Here is a 15,721-nt window from a genome sequence, read left to right as displayed (position 1 = left end):
AAATGAATAAAGATTTTTTTTTTTTTTAAGTTTCCACACTTATTTTTTTAAACACTATTAAATATCTCAAAAGCAAATTATATCACTACCTTCAAGGTGAGCCAGCTTGCCTGACTGACTAATCACATGACATTCTAAGACACACCCTCTTACCACTTCTCCTCTCAACCATTTCCCACGAAAATATGAAAGTGTGGAAACCTTTTAAAGAACCCTCGTATATGATTGCTGGAAGTTGTCCTCAACTTGATGGCACTTGATCATCATTATCATTTGAATATCGAATGGTAACCGCTTCCAAATATGGGGTGTAGTAATTTCAAAAGCCCTTCAGCATATAGATTGATGTCTCATTCCTTCTGGTTGCATCAAAAGGTCTTTCAGGGATGTAAAAACTGAAAGGGTTCCAATAATAAATCAGACAATTTGGATGCAAGGTTTTATGAATCAAGCAAAGAAGTCTCTCTGAATAACAGACTATGGACTTTTCCTCCAGGAACTTGTCCAAACTTTTTTTAAAAATCAGCTACGTTAACCACATCCTCTGGCAACGCATTCCAGAGCTTAACTATTCTTTGAAAAAAAAATTTCCTCCTATTGGTTTTGAAAGTATTACTGTAACTTCATCGAGTGTCCCCTAGTCCCTGGATTGTGGGTGTGTTTGGCATGGCAGACTGTACTTAAGCGCCAGAAGGCACCTAACTTAGGCCATGAAAACCCTACCATAAATAGGGGGCACTTACCAGCACCTAAGTCCAATTTATGCCCCACTAGGTGCGATTCTATAAACAGTGCCTAACAGTGCCTATATTTTAGGCACCTTTTATAGCATTGGGGCCTATATATCATGGCCTCCTGCTGAAACTTCCCTTTCAATCGAAATTTCAAAAGCTAAGCCCACCTCCCTCCAATCTGTTCTCATTAGCAAAGGATCAGAAATCCTACAATGAACCTGTCCTAGAAATCAGCGCTTGAAAATTTTGCTGAAACACCTCTCCCCTCCCCCCAATGTTGAATATTTTACACCACTGTCTGTGCATAGCATCTGCTATCAGACTGAGAGGTGGGTCATATCTGTTATCAAAAGTAAACAGACAGTACCAGTGCACAGCTTGTACCAGGTGACCGTTCCTATGACAGCGGGAATTGATTTGGTGTAGTGTGTCTCGTTTAGAGGATCTTTATAGTTTAATTATAAACTACCTATTTTATAGGTGGTGCTTTGCTTTTCCCCTGTTTATATGGGTAAAATCATATCAACATAGCTCTGTTTTGTGGCCGAATGTTAATATTCCCTGACGTGTCTAAACAGACTCAGTTAAAGAGGAAGCAGTTTCTATCGCTTAGGCCTAAGGCTTTAACGGTGGGTGTGACATCCTTCTTAAAATTTCCCTGTAAATGCCTTATCTCATTTGCAAGTGACAAATATGTGTTTCTGGATCCAGCCCAGTTAGAAAATTTTCTTAGGGCTAGATTCACTAAAACCTCCTTTGCTTCCCCAATCCATTGCCAATCTGTGCCAAGATGTCAAATATTATTTTCTTTTTATTAATGTGGTCTAGATCACTGATAAATTGTTGCCTTGGACTTTATTTGTTGAGCATTTTTATGCTATGTTTGAAAGTTGATATACTTGTATGCTTGTTATGTATTGTAACATATACAAAACATAACAAATACAAAAAATCATACCAACGCAGAAACTCCACTGTGAATAGGTACAGTGTGTGATGCAGTGGTTAGAGCTATAGCCTCAGCACACTGAGGTTGTGGGTTCAAATCCCACACTGCTCCATGTGACTCTGGCAGTAGCATAGTAAGGGAGGACGGTCCGCCCCCAGGCGCCATCTTGCTCTGGGCACCGGCGCCCCTCCCTTCCGCAGTACCTTTTTAACTTCGGTGTGAGCAGCCACTAACTGGCCACAAATATTGTCTATTCAGGGCTAACTGCAATTTTCAGCAGCACTTAACTGGTTAGTGTTGCTGAAAATAACCAATTAGTACCGAACTGCAAACCAGCTATTTTGGGGACGTTCCAGAAGGGGAGGGCGGGGGCAGAGTTGGCAAATAGGATGCTGGGAATTATTAAAAAGGGGATGGTTAACAAGACTAAGAATGTCATAATGCCCCTGTATCGCTCCATGGTGCGACCTCACCTGGAGTATTGCGTTCAATTCTGGTCTCCTTATCTCAAAAAAGATATAGTGGTGCTAGAAAAGGTTCAAAGAAGAGCGACCAAGATGGTAAAAAGGGATGGAACTCCTCTCATATGAGGAAAGACTAAAACGGTTAGGGCTCTTCAGCTTGGAAAAGAGACAGCTGAGGGGAGATATGATTGAAGTCTGCAAAATCCTGAGTGGACTAGAGCGGGTACAAGTGGATCGATTTTTCACTCTGTCAAAAATTACAAAGACTAGGGGACACGTGATGAAGTTACAGAGAAATACTTTTAAAACCAATAGGAGGAATTTTTTTTCACTCAGAGAATAGTTAAGCTCTGGAACGCCAGAGGATGTGGTAAGAGCGGATAGCGTAGCTGGTTTTAAGAAAGGTTTGGACAAGTTCCTGGAGGAAAAGTCCATAGTCTGTTATTGAGAAAGACACGGGGGAAACCACTGCTTGCCCTGTATCGATAGCATAGAATATTGCTACTCCTTGGGTTTTGACCAGGTACTAGTGACCTGGATTGGCCACCATGAGAACAGGCTACTGGGCTTGATGGACCATTGGTCTGACCCAGTAAGGCTGTTCTTAATTAACCAGCCAGGTTAGCTGCATAAATAGGACCGTATAAAAGTTTTTCTACCTGATATTCAAAATTATTTAACTGTCCAGGAATGGCTACTTTGGACTGCTGGTATGAATGGTTGTTTTCCTATTGATTTTGTAGTTCTTTTCTTTATGGATTTTTATTTTTAGTTTTTATTAGAATGTACACTGCTTTGTCCTGCTCTGACAGCTAAAAGTGATATAGTAAGTCTGCAATAAATAAAATAAAATATTACGACCCATGTACCCGAGTATGGCTGAAAATCCCCAACGTGCAGATGATTAAAGTAAGCAAGTAACTCATGTTACGTGCAGATTTTGAAAATGTACCCAATTGAATCCATTTTAAAATCACTGGTAACTACCACCAACAGCTTCACGTACTTTCTCAGAAAACTCAACAGAACAGACAAACCATGCTCCGATTCCATTATATTCCCTTTTGACTTCGGTGACCTATACCCAAACTACTACTGCTACAGTATTAATTATTTCTATAGCGCTACTACACGCACGCAGCACTGCACAGAGTCACAAACAATAAGAAAACAGTCCCTGCTCGAAAGAGCTTACGATCTAAACAGCTAAAACAGACAAACAGGATGTCATGGATATAGTTAAGTGGAACGGTTAATCAGCGGGTTGGGTTGGAGGGCAGAGGAGTAGGGTACGGATTGAAAGCTATCATCACTGCCTATCAAAAGCACACAGTGAAAATATTATTGGTATAACATTCATCATGTATAGGAACTTTCCCTTTATCTGTAAATCCTTCTTATGATGTGCTTATTTAGTTGAATGGGCCAATTAAAATTCCAACTCCATGTCTGTAATAGGACAAAACTACCTGTTTGGCTGATCTGCGATGAGTTGCCAATCCTACATCCATGTACATTAAAATCCCTCCAGTGATTCTTAAGTTCTCACCCTGACCGCCAGTTCAAGACACCTCTGGTAGAAAATTACAGTCAAGCAACAATCTTCCTTCTAGGCTCCTTGGCCTAATTTCGGCCTCCTAGGGATAGATAATCTTGCTGATTATCTGGTCCTGTTGCCTAATCAACCTGCCATCTCAGTTCTGTGAACAACTGGATTTAGGTATAAATGTAGGCACATGCCTAGGATATCAAATTCTGAAGCTTTCCAAAACCTGGAACTCCATTTGCCAATCTCTGAGGAACTCCTCTCCTAACTAGTCCTCTGCAATTGAGAGCTGCAATGTTAAATCCAGCCTTGCTGTGAACCTGGATAAATTATCCTCCCTTTTGCTGTAGACTCCTAACGCACATCCTTCTTTCCCAGCACTCACCCTTCTCCAACTCTCACATCTTGATCTTCTGTTCCTTTCACACATCTCTCATCTCCTTCACCTCTCCTTCTTTCTTTCTTCACCACCCTTCTTCCTCATCTTCCATCTCTCTCATCTCTGGCCTCTACTTTTTCTGCTTGTCCCTTCTCTCTCCTTCCTCCCTTTCACTCAACTTCTACCCCTTAACATTCTCTCTTTTTTTTTGTCTCCCTTTAAGGGACACCCTCAGCCCTCTCTGTACTTTGAAATGTTAAGTGTGACCATTTTTGTCAAAGATTTGGAGACATAAGAATAGCCTTACTGGTTCAGACCAATGGCCCATCAAGCCCAGTAGCCCATTCTGATGGTGACCAATCCAGGCCCCTAGTACCTGGCCTAAACCCATGGAGTAGCAACATTTCATGCTATTGATCCAGGGCAAGCAGTAGCTTCCCCCCATGTATTTCTCAATAACAGACTATGGACTGCTATCTGCTCTTACCACAAATGCGTTCCAGAGCTTAACTATTCTCCGAGTGAAATAAAATTTCCTCCTATTGGTTTTAAAAGTATTTCTCTGTAACTTCATCGAGTGTCCCCTATTCTTTGTAATTTTTGACAGAGTGAAACATTGATCCATTGTACCCATTCTACTCCACTCACGATTTTGTAGACTTCAATTATATCTCCCCTCAGCTATCTCTTTTCCAAGCTGAAGAGCCCATCCTTTTTAGTCTTTCCTCATACGAGAGGAGTTCCATCCCCTTTATCATCTTGGTCACTCTTCTTTGAACCTTTTCTAGCGCCACTATAACTTTCTTGAGATATGGAGGCTAGAATTGAATGCAATATTCCAGATGAGGTTGCACCATGGAGCAATACAGGGGCATTATAACATTCTTAGTCTTGTTAACCATCCCTTTTTTAATTATTCCTAGCATCCTGTTTGCTTTTTTGGACGCTGCTGCACATTGGGTGGAAGGTTTCATTGTATTGTCTACGATGACACCTAGATCCTTTTTTTGGGCGCTAACCCCCAAGGTGGACCCTAGCATCTGGTAACTGTGATTCGGATTATTCGTCCCAATGTGCTTCACTTTGCATTTGTCCACATTAAATTTCATCTGCCATTTGGACGCCTAGTCTTCCAATTTCTTAAGGTCTGCCTGCAATTTTTCACAATCCACATGCGTTTTAACAACTTTGAACAGTTTAGTGTCATGTGCAAATTTAATCACCTCACTCGTCGTTCCAATTTCCAGATCATTTATAAATAAGTTAAATAGCACCGGTCCCAATACAGATCCCTGTGGCACTCCACTGGTTACTCTCCTCCATTGAAAAAAAAATGACCATTTAACCCTACCCTCTGTTTTCTATCTGATAACCATCTTTCTGAGTGTTCTCTTTTTGTAAATACTATGCACTCTTTCAAAAGAGCACTCACTCAATAACTTTGAAATAAGATGAAATGGCCAAACAAAAATGGATATTCTAAGAAACAACGTGGAAAACAATATGAAATGAAAATTTTCTGGCTACCTATCCCTATGTGATACGCCACCATTCTGAGCAAATTAAATATCACAATGATTTATAAAATCTGTTCAAAACAGAGATAACACATGATAACCAAGCAGCACTAGGACCATGGGAAAAACACAAGAACTACTACTACAGTAAACTCTCAGTTATCCAGCACCCATGGAGATTGGTGGTTGCAGGATAACTAGTTTCTGGTTGCTTGAGAGTTACTATAAATGATTGAAGTTGAGCATTTGTAAGGCTCCTATAGGAACACAATGATCTTGGGAGTTTGATCTGAATATACATTTAGATGAGTCTCAATGGAAATCGGTTTGGAGATCAGTCACTACTTCATTACACTTGGCGAGTTTAGAAACATAGAAACATAGAAACATAGAAAGATGACGGCAGAAAAGGGCTACAGCCCATCAAGTCTGCCCACTCTACTGACCCACCCCATTGAGTCTGGGTGCTAATGACTTAGTTCTTTAGCTCGACCCTCGTAGTGATCCTACGTGGATGTCCCATTTATTCTTAAAGTCGAGCACGCTGGTGGCCTTGATCACCTGCATCGGAAGTTTGTTCCAGTGATCCACCACCCTTTCTGTGAAGAAGTACTTCCTGGTGTCACCATTAAAGTTCCCTCCTCTGAGTTTGAGTTCGTGCCCTCTTGTGACCGATGGTCCTTTGAGAAGGAAGATGTCGTTTTCCACCTCGACACGTCCTGTGACATATTTAAATGTCTCAATCATGTCCCCCCTTTCCCTGCGCTCCTCTAGAGTATAGAGCTGCAATTTGCCCAGTCTTTCTTCGTATGAGAGACCCTTGAGTCCGGAGACCATTCTAGTGGCCATCCGCTGGACTGACTCGGCTCGAAGCACATCTTTGCGGTAATGTGGCCTCCAGAATTGCACACAGTATTCCAGATGAGGTCTCACCATGGTTCTGTAAAGTGGCATTATGACTTCAGGCTTGCGGCTGATGAAGCTTCTCTTGATACATCCCATCATTTGCCTTGCCTTGGATGAGGCCTTCTCCACTTGTTTGGCCGCCTTCTTTTTACTACATAAGGCTCTTTGGACCCTGGTTAAAGTGTCAAAGATAGATACCTCCTGTGGAAAGTTCTGTTGGTCATGCAAAGACGGGATGGGAACATTAGAACCTATGATGTTTGAATGTCCTTATGTGCCTGATTATTGGAATAAGATCTGGTCAACAATTTCAGATTTGCTTCCTATATCAGAGTCATTAACTTATTCAATAATTATTCTGGGGGGTTTGGGTTTACGGTCTTCATTAAGCTCTTCTGTGACAAAATTGTTGAATAACTTAATAATGATTACCATTAAAACAATTTTAATTAATTGGAGGATCTTTCTAAATTGGAATATAATACATGATGGAATACTTTATGTTTATATAGCAAATATGAAAAAATATATGCTATTAAGTGTGGTATTTTTGAGACATAAGAACATAAGTAATGGGTCAGACCTGAGGTCCATTGCGCCCAGCAGCCCGCTCGTGCGGCGGCCCAACAGGTCCAGGACCTGTGCAGTAATCCTCTATCTATACCCTTCTATCCTCTTTTCCAGCAGGAAATTGTCCAATCCTTTCTTAAACTCCAGTACCGTACTCTGCCCTATTACGTCCTCTGGAAGCGCATTCCAGGTGTCCACCACACATTGGGTAAAGAAGAACTTCCTAGCATTCGTTTTATAAGATGGAATTGTTTACTTAAATTCACAGATTGAATGTTATTGTATTTAATTTGTATCGTATGTTATGACATCCTTTGAGTTTATTTATTGTATTATATTATACTAGTCTTATAGCCCGTTGCATTAAAGGGTGCTAGAATATATGTGTGTGTGTGTCTCTCTTTATTTCTTTCTCTCTCTCTCTCTCTCTCCTTAGCCGCTTTCTTTCTTTCTGTCTTTCTTTTTCCTTGGCTGTCCATCACCGCCCCTTGCCTGCTCCCCCTGTCCATTCTCCCTTCCTTTTACCTCCCCTGTGTCCACCACCACCCCTTCACAGCTCTCCTTATGCAGCAGCAGCCCTTCTTCCTTTGTTTTACCTCCCCCCTGTCCAGCAGCACCTTCCTTCTCCCCCTGTCCAACATTAGGTCTCCGTTCCTTTTTCTTCACCCCCCCCTGTCCATCAGCACCTCTTTCCTTCTCCCCCTGTCTAGCAGTAGGCGTCCCTTCTTTTTTCTCCCCCCCCTCCTCCTTCTTATCCCTATGATACACTTACCTTGCTCTGCCCCTGATCAGAGGCTCTCGACAGCCGCCCAGTTGCACCCATTGGAAAAGTTCCCTCTGCGGCATCCCGCACCCCTCCTGACACGACTCCCGCTGTCTTTCTTTCTGTCTATCTCTGTCCCTGGCCCCCTTTGTCTGTTTGTCTTTCTGTATATCTCCCTGCCCCTGTGTCTTTCTTCTTTTCTTTCTGTCTCCCTTCCTCCCTCTGTCTGTCTGTCCGAAGCAGCATTCCCTCCCCCTCCCCCACACCAGTTCCCTGTGCACCTGCCCCTGTGTCTTTCTTCTTGTCTTTCTGTCTCCCTTCCTTCCTCTGTCTGTCTGTGCAAAGCAGCATTCCCTCCCCCTTCCATTTCCCTCCCCCCACACCAGTTCCCTGTGCAGCAGCATTAGCGTTTCCTCTACCTCCTTTCCCTTCCCACAGTCGCGACTACAAATGCGGGCCCGAGTCCATTGCCAGCCCCCCCTTCCCTTCCCTTTCCGCGGGCCCGACTATACATGGCGATTCAAGCAGCGTGTGCAACAGTCTTCACACGCTGCTTCGGGTCCTTCTACTGGCCTGATTTACTCTGGCACGTCCGGAGCAAATCAGGGCAGTAGAAGGGCCCGAAGCAGCGTGTGAAGACTGCTGTACACGCTGCTTAAATCGCAGTCGGGCCCGCGGTAAGGGAAGAGGGGGGGGGGGGGCGGCCAATGATTCGGGTCCCGGGCAGCGGAAAGTTGCTGGGCTCCTCAGTGAGGGCGCTGAGTGGCCGCGATCCCTCTCCTCCCAGACACCCCCCCCAGAGGAATGGAGATCGGCGGCTACAGCCGCTGGCTTCGGCGTCTTCTATCCACTGCGGCCAACCCTAGCAGAAACAGGAAGTAGTCAGAGAGGGCGGGCCGCAGTGGACAGAAGCCAGCAAAGCCAGCGTTAAGACAGCATTTAAAAGCGGGTGAAGTGGGTGAGCCGGCGAGAAGGAGGAGGTGGTGGTTTTGGCGTGAGTGAGGGCGGGAGGGGAGGAGTTGCCGGCTGTGCTGTGCTTTCACGATCTGTCCGCCGCATACGCACTCTGGCCACGAGGCCAGACCATAAGCCACGCATGCACACTTCCTTGCTACAGCTCACGGAAAACGGACGCACGCATAGGAAGTGCGCATGCGCGGCTTACCGTTTTATTATATTAGAATATTAGATTGTTTGTTTGTGTTATGTTGTCTTCAAAATTACAATAAAATCTTATTGGAGTGTTACTATGTAAATAGTTTTGCCTCCCTTCCCATCTTATTCTATCATCCCCCACCCCCACTTCTAGGTCCAGAATCTGTTTTTCCCGGGTCATTTTCTTTCTCCCTTTATTAGTCCAGCATTCATCCATCTCCCGTATCTTTCAGGACCTGTATCCTTGTCCCTTCCACCCGCCCCCCACTTTTGGTCCACCTCCTCCCCCCGGGTCTGTCTTCTCTCCCTTAGCATAGGTCTGACCCAACTTACAGCCACAATTCTCCCTCCCTCTCTCCGGCCCTGAAGCATCAAGCAGCCAGTCCTGACAACCCCCTCCCTCCGGCCCCCGAAGCAGCAGAGCCAGTCCTGACAATCCCACTCCCCTCCCTCCTTCACTTAACTGAAGCAGTAGCGGCAGCCAGTGAGCAGAGGAGGCACAGTGAACAGACTGCTTCTAGCCAGCCCTGGAAGGGTCTTTCCTCTGCCATGTCGGAAGTGATGTGGTAAAGGAAAGGCCCTGCTGGGGCTGGCCGAAAGCAGCCTGTTTATGGCACTTCCACTGCTCACCAGCTGCAGCTACTGCTTCTGGTGAGGTAGGGAGGGGGTGAGGCTGTCAGAACCAGCTCTGCTACTTTGAGAAGCAGAGGAATGTGGGGGGGGGGGGGGAGGAGGGAGGAGGGGTGTCAGGATCAGCTCTGCAGTTTAGAGAGCCGGAGGGAGAGGGTGTTGTCAGGGTCAGCTACTGCTCCTGCTTCAGAGGAAGATTTCTAGTTGATGCTGATGCTTCAGGAGCTGGAGGGAGGGATATTTGTGGCTGCCACTGCTGTTTCGGGAGCTGGAGGGAGGGAGATTTGTGGCTGCAGCTGATGCTTTGGGGGCTAGAGGGAGGGAGGGGGGTGTTGTAGGGTCAGGTGCATGACTTTGGAGGCTGTCTGAGGAGCGTTGGAGACAATTCTTTTTGCTGGTTTGTTGAAAGTACCGGTTAGTTGAATACCAGTTAACTGGGATTCTACTGTATTCTTTATTTCTATAGCGCTACCAGAAACATACAGTGATGTACATTAAGCACCCAAGAGATAGTCCCTGCCCAAAAGAGCTTACAATCTAATTATTAAAGACACACTGAACAAAAATGGTGAACCAATATGTTATGTTGGACCAACTCCCCACCTCCATCCCACTGTCCTCTGGCCCCACTCTGCATCTTGAATATTCTAGTAAAGTTCTGGGAGCCATCATTGACTCTACACTTTCCATCAACGACCACCTCAACTCCCTAGTAAAAAAATATTTCTTCAGCCTTCACATGCTGAGAAAAGTGAGATCCTGTTTCCATCAAAAACACTTTGCCGTCCTTGTCCAATCCACCATCCTTTCCAGACTGGACTACTGCAACTCTATCTACCTTAGCCTAACAAAGAAAAACCTTCAAAGACTCCAGCGGATTCAGAATACCGCTGCTAAGCTTATCTTCACAAAAAGCAAATTCGACCACATCTCACTGCTTTTATCCAAGCTCCACTGGCTTCCGATTATCTCCAGAGTCCACTTCAAATGTGCCTGCCTCACTTTCAAGATCCTACACGGTATTCTCCCTCCCTTCATTCCTCTTTCTTGGAACTCCTCTAACTCCAATTCTGCCAGATCCACCCAAAAACTGAAATTTTCCTTTCCCTCTCTAAAAGGCGTTTCACTTGTAGGAAAACTAGGTTCTTCCCTCCCTTTCAGAATCACTCAGCTCTGGAACAACCTTACCTCCTCTCTTAGGAATCTGAGCTCCCTCCAAGTCTTCCGCAAACATCTGAAAGCCTGGTTATTCTCAAAAATGTAACTCCTCCTCCCTCTCTGGTTATTCTAGTCCTCTAAATTTTCTCTTCATTTTGCCTCTTCCCTCCACTGGAGTTCCTTTCTACCCTAACTCTTGTTAACCGTGTCGAGCTTTACGAATGTAGAGATGATGCGGTATACAAACCTAAGGTTTAGATTAGATTATGTTAATCAGGTTTTCTATTCTGCCTTTACCTATTCAGTTCAAGGTCAGATTGCATTACAAGAGGTTGGGTCAATTACCCAGGAAGTTACAATGGACAGTTTGACATGGACAAACAGATTCATATCTGGTACAGCTCACTAGTTTCCACTTACAAAAAGTACAAAAGTGATTTTGGATAACTCTTTGCGCTTTTGTAACTTTTTCCTTTAACACAGCTACAGAATCTCTAACATTGCTCTCTGCTCTGCCCTATCCATTTGCTGTTTACTTAACACTATAAAATGTTGCACTATTATTTTCCACTGGAACCATTTCTGAGCTGGAAAGATCAAGTGTGAGTAATTGAGCAAGCTTCTTCCCAGTCTTGCTCTAAAATATTTTTCGTCTCCAGTTTCCTTTTAATAATGCAGATGTTATAAATAGCTTTAAAAATGCTGGAAATAAATGCTTACTGTGGGCATACTTTGTAGCAAAGGATGTGAGAAGAGCTCCACCCTGTGTTAATTTTTCATGGAGACATCCCAGCCCTTTAGGATATCCATGATGAATATTCATGAGAGATTTGTATGTTCTGCCTCCATTGCATGCAAATCTCTCTCATGAATATTCATTATGGATATACCAAAAACCTGATTGGCTACTTCCAGAACCAGATTTGGGAACCATTGCCTTAGACAATGATGCACTAAAACAGGGGTGTCAAAGTCCCTCCTCGAGAGCCGCAATCCAGTAGGGTTTTCAGGATTTCCCCAATGAATATGCATGAGATCTATTTGCATGTACTGCTTCCATTGTATGCTAATAGATCTCATGCATATTCATTGGGGAAATCCTGAAAACCCGACTGGATTGCGGCTCTCGAGGAGGGACTTTGACACCCTTGCACTAAAAGATTGAATAAAAAGTCTTTCTTCAGTAGTTTGAATTATTAAATCTTTTAATGTCTCATTCCTATTGGGCTACTCATCTTAAGCAATGCTTGTACCTTCTGGGTCTAATATTTTGTGAAAATTCTGTGGTGTCCATTTATTCATTTTGGCAGCTTTTTCTTAAAGGGCGTTTAGCACTACTTCCTCCCATACCCAAAGGACAGGTAAAGGCTATGTGGTAAGGTGGTTAGGGTCACAGCAACTCTGTGCAGTTTACCTTCCTTGCAGTGATGTAAATTCTAGAGAATGACACGGTGACAAAATTTATCACCGTTTCCGTCCCCGCGGATAACCACGGTAAACCATCTTCATGTCATTCTTTAAAGAGAGAGGGAAGAATCAGAGTATGAATGGCCACAACCACTGACCCTCAAGCTTTGCTTTGAAGAATGCTGATGTAGAAGGACTGAGGTTGAGATAGACACTACAGAATAACAGTCTCTGGTATCCAGAGCAGATCTTGTGATGTCCTAATGCCTCATTCCACCAGTGCCTAAGAGCCAATCGCATCAGTGATGTCACAATGGCTTCATTATCCTTGGCTCACATAAGAATCAGAGTATGAATGGCCACAACCACTGACCCTCAAGCTTTGCTTTGAAGAATGCTGGTGAAGGACTGAGGCTGAAATAGACACTAAAAAATGACATGGGATTATTTCCCACGGTTATCCGCGGGGACGGGAACGGTGATGAATTTTGTCACCGTGTCATTCTCTAGTAAATTCCACTCATGAAGCCTCTTCAGTGCTGGGGGTCCAGGAAAGGAAGGCTCCACTGATAGCTACTCTCATATCTGCAGAGGTCGATCCCCTCTGCTCTGAGAGACCCTTAATTTGAATTTCTGTTACTGTTCCCCTGTGTTCTTAGAAGCACAAAAAAGTACTTTTACTACTGTTTTGGACTGAAACGTCATTCCATATGCATTACCCCATAGCTTAATCTCCATCCCCTTACCATTAAGGGATCCTCTGTGTTTATCCTTTGCCTTTATTACAAAATTTCACCAAAGTGATAGTTGTTATTGGGGACTGACTGCTTGCCTATCTATGTGCATAAGCATTCATATGTGCATGTGCACGCACACATACAAATACTTGCAGAGACAAAGATGTAAAGATACACAGACAAACCAAAAGAATTCTGCAGAACTGGTGTACAAGGTTTAAAACTTATCTTTATTAAAGAAGATGCAATGTAGTTTTTCAAACAAAGGTCCTCTTCTGTGAGTACACGGGACCCAACACGGTCCGTGTTTTGGAAAACTCTTTCATCAGGGGTCCGAAAGGTATGTGTACATCAACGCAGAGAACCTGATAAAAACAACTATCCTTAGAAGGACAGTCAATGTAAAACTTGTGAAGGCTGCTGCTCGAAAGTATGCAGGAACTGAAAGCCTATCCCATGCTTTCTTGAACTTAGACATAGTCTCTGTCTCCACTACCTATTCTGGGAGACTGTTCCACGCATCTATCACCCTTTCTGTAAAAAGGTATTTCCTTAGATTACTCCTGAACCTATCACCTCTTAACTTCATCCTATGCCCTCTCATTTCAGAGCTTCCTTTCAAATGAAAGAGACTCGACTCATGTGCATTTACACCATGTAGGTATTTAAATGTCTCTATCATATCTCCCCTCTTTCGCCTTTCCTCCAAAGTATACATATTGAGATCTTTATGTCTGTCCCCATACGCCTTATGATGAACACCATGCATCATTTTAGTAGCCTTCCTCTGGACCGACTCCATCCTTTTTATATCTTTTAAAAGGTGCGGTCTCCAGAAATGTACATAATATTCTAAATGAGGTTTCACCAGTCTTATGCAAGGGCATCAATACCTACATTTTCCTACTGGCCATTCCTCATCCTATGCACCCTAGTAACCTTCTAACTTTCGCTGTCACCTTTTCAACCAGTTTGGCCACCTTAAGATCATCACATACAATCACACTCAAGTCCTGCTCTTCTGTCGTGCACAGAAGGTCTTCACCTCCCCCTAAACTATACTGTTCCTTTGGGTTTTTGCAGCCCAAATACATGACCATGGAGATCAGAGCAGAGAAAGGCTCCGCCTTCTCTTTAATGCACCAGTGGTGGAAAGTTTCCCATGCCTTAGCATAAGCAGAGACTGTCGTAGGCTTTTGGCTCTGAAAGAATATCATAGACCACTTCTGAGTATCCCTTGCACGCTAAGGCCACGTGTTCAAGAGTAATGCTGTAAGAGCAAATCGATATGGATCTTCTATGACTACTGGTTCCTGAGAAAGGTCTGGCTGTACTTGCAGGCCAATATTTGCACCCTTCTGAAGACTCACTAGGTCTGCATACCAGTCTGCAGAGCCAATCTGGAGCCACGAGAATGACCTTTCCCAGATTGCTTGCAGTCCTGTGGAGTATCAGGCCTATTATGGACCATGGAGGAAACACATACAAGAGCTCACTCTTCGACTCACAGCTGGACCAGAGCATCCAGGCCTGCACTTCCAGACTCAGATCTTCAACTGAAGAATTGGACTACCTTCTTGTTGACACCATCAGCTTGAACGTGTCTGTCTGCTGGGGAAATTGGTCTGGACATCGTCCATTCCCGCTACATGTGTCTCTGAAAATGCCTGAAGATGAAACTCAGCCGACCTGCATAGTAAGGGGGCCTCCAGGCTCAGTGCACACTCTTGGTGCCTGCCTTGCAACTGACATACTCTACCACAGTAGCATTGTCTGAGAACAGTTGGACCGCTTGCCCCTGCAGACTCTTCTCCAGCCTCTGCAACCCCAATTGAATGACACAAAGTTCAAATCTGTTCAACTATTTCCTTTGGGAGGCCGACAAACATGCCTGGATCGGGTGTCCGTTGCAGTGAGCCCTAGCCAAATAGGCTGTCATCCATTATAACAAATACCCATGAGGCTATTCTAAGGGGCATACCCCTTGATAACACCTGTGGATAGAGCCACCTGCTCATACTGGCCTGTGCTTCTGAAGTCCATGGCAGACATATCTGCAGGGAGTCTGACTGAGGTGACCACCTTGACAGTAGTGCTGCCTGATTCACTTCAGTGAATCGATTTGTTTTCTTAAAAAATTGGACTCACCGATTCAGTGAGCCCTGAGTCTCCTGAAATATGTCCAGGTCTCCTAAAGCAGCAGCAATGGTGGCTGAAGCAGGCGGTGAACATACTGATACTGGCCTGCCCTGCCTGAGTCTTCCCTCTGCCGCATCACTGATGACACGACAGAGGGAAGCCCTGGCGGACAGGCTGTGAGCAGCCTGTTTACTGCTACTGCTTTTGGAGGCCTGAAAGTTGAGATCTCATGGTGGGGGAGGGGGTGACCGAGAAGTGTCACACAGGGGGATAGGAGGAATGGAAGGCTGCTGCATAGGATGGGAGGGAGGGATGTAAAGCTGATATACAGGGGGGTAGAAATAAGAAAGGAAGAATTGTTGGATATAGGGTGGAGATGAAGTGAGAGATGCAAGAAAGAGGTAGAAAGGGGTAAGGGAGAAATCTTGCATATGGTGGAGGGGAGACATGCATGGAGGAGAGAGAAATGTTGGACATAGGGTGGAGGGCAGGGAGAGATGATGCATGGGGAGAGAGATAATGAAGGGGAGGAAGGGAGAGATGCTGCATGGAGGGGAATAGAGAGGTTTGACCCAGGGCACAAGGCAGGGACAGAGATGGTAAACAATGGAAAAGGAACAGAAATGTTGGATATGGCAGTAGAAGGGAAGGTACTGAGATGGAAGAA

Source organism: Geotrypetes seraphini, chromosome 2, assembly GCF_902459505.1.
Source record: "Geotrypetes seraphini chromosome 2, aGeoSer1.1, whole genome shotgun sequence".
Taxonomy (NCBI): Eukaryota; Metazoa; Chordata; class Amphibia; order Gymnophiona; family Dermophiidae; genus Geotrypetes; species Geotrypetes seraphini.
Note: the sequence above shows the minus strand (reverse complement) of the source record.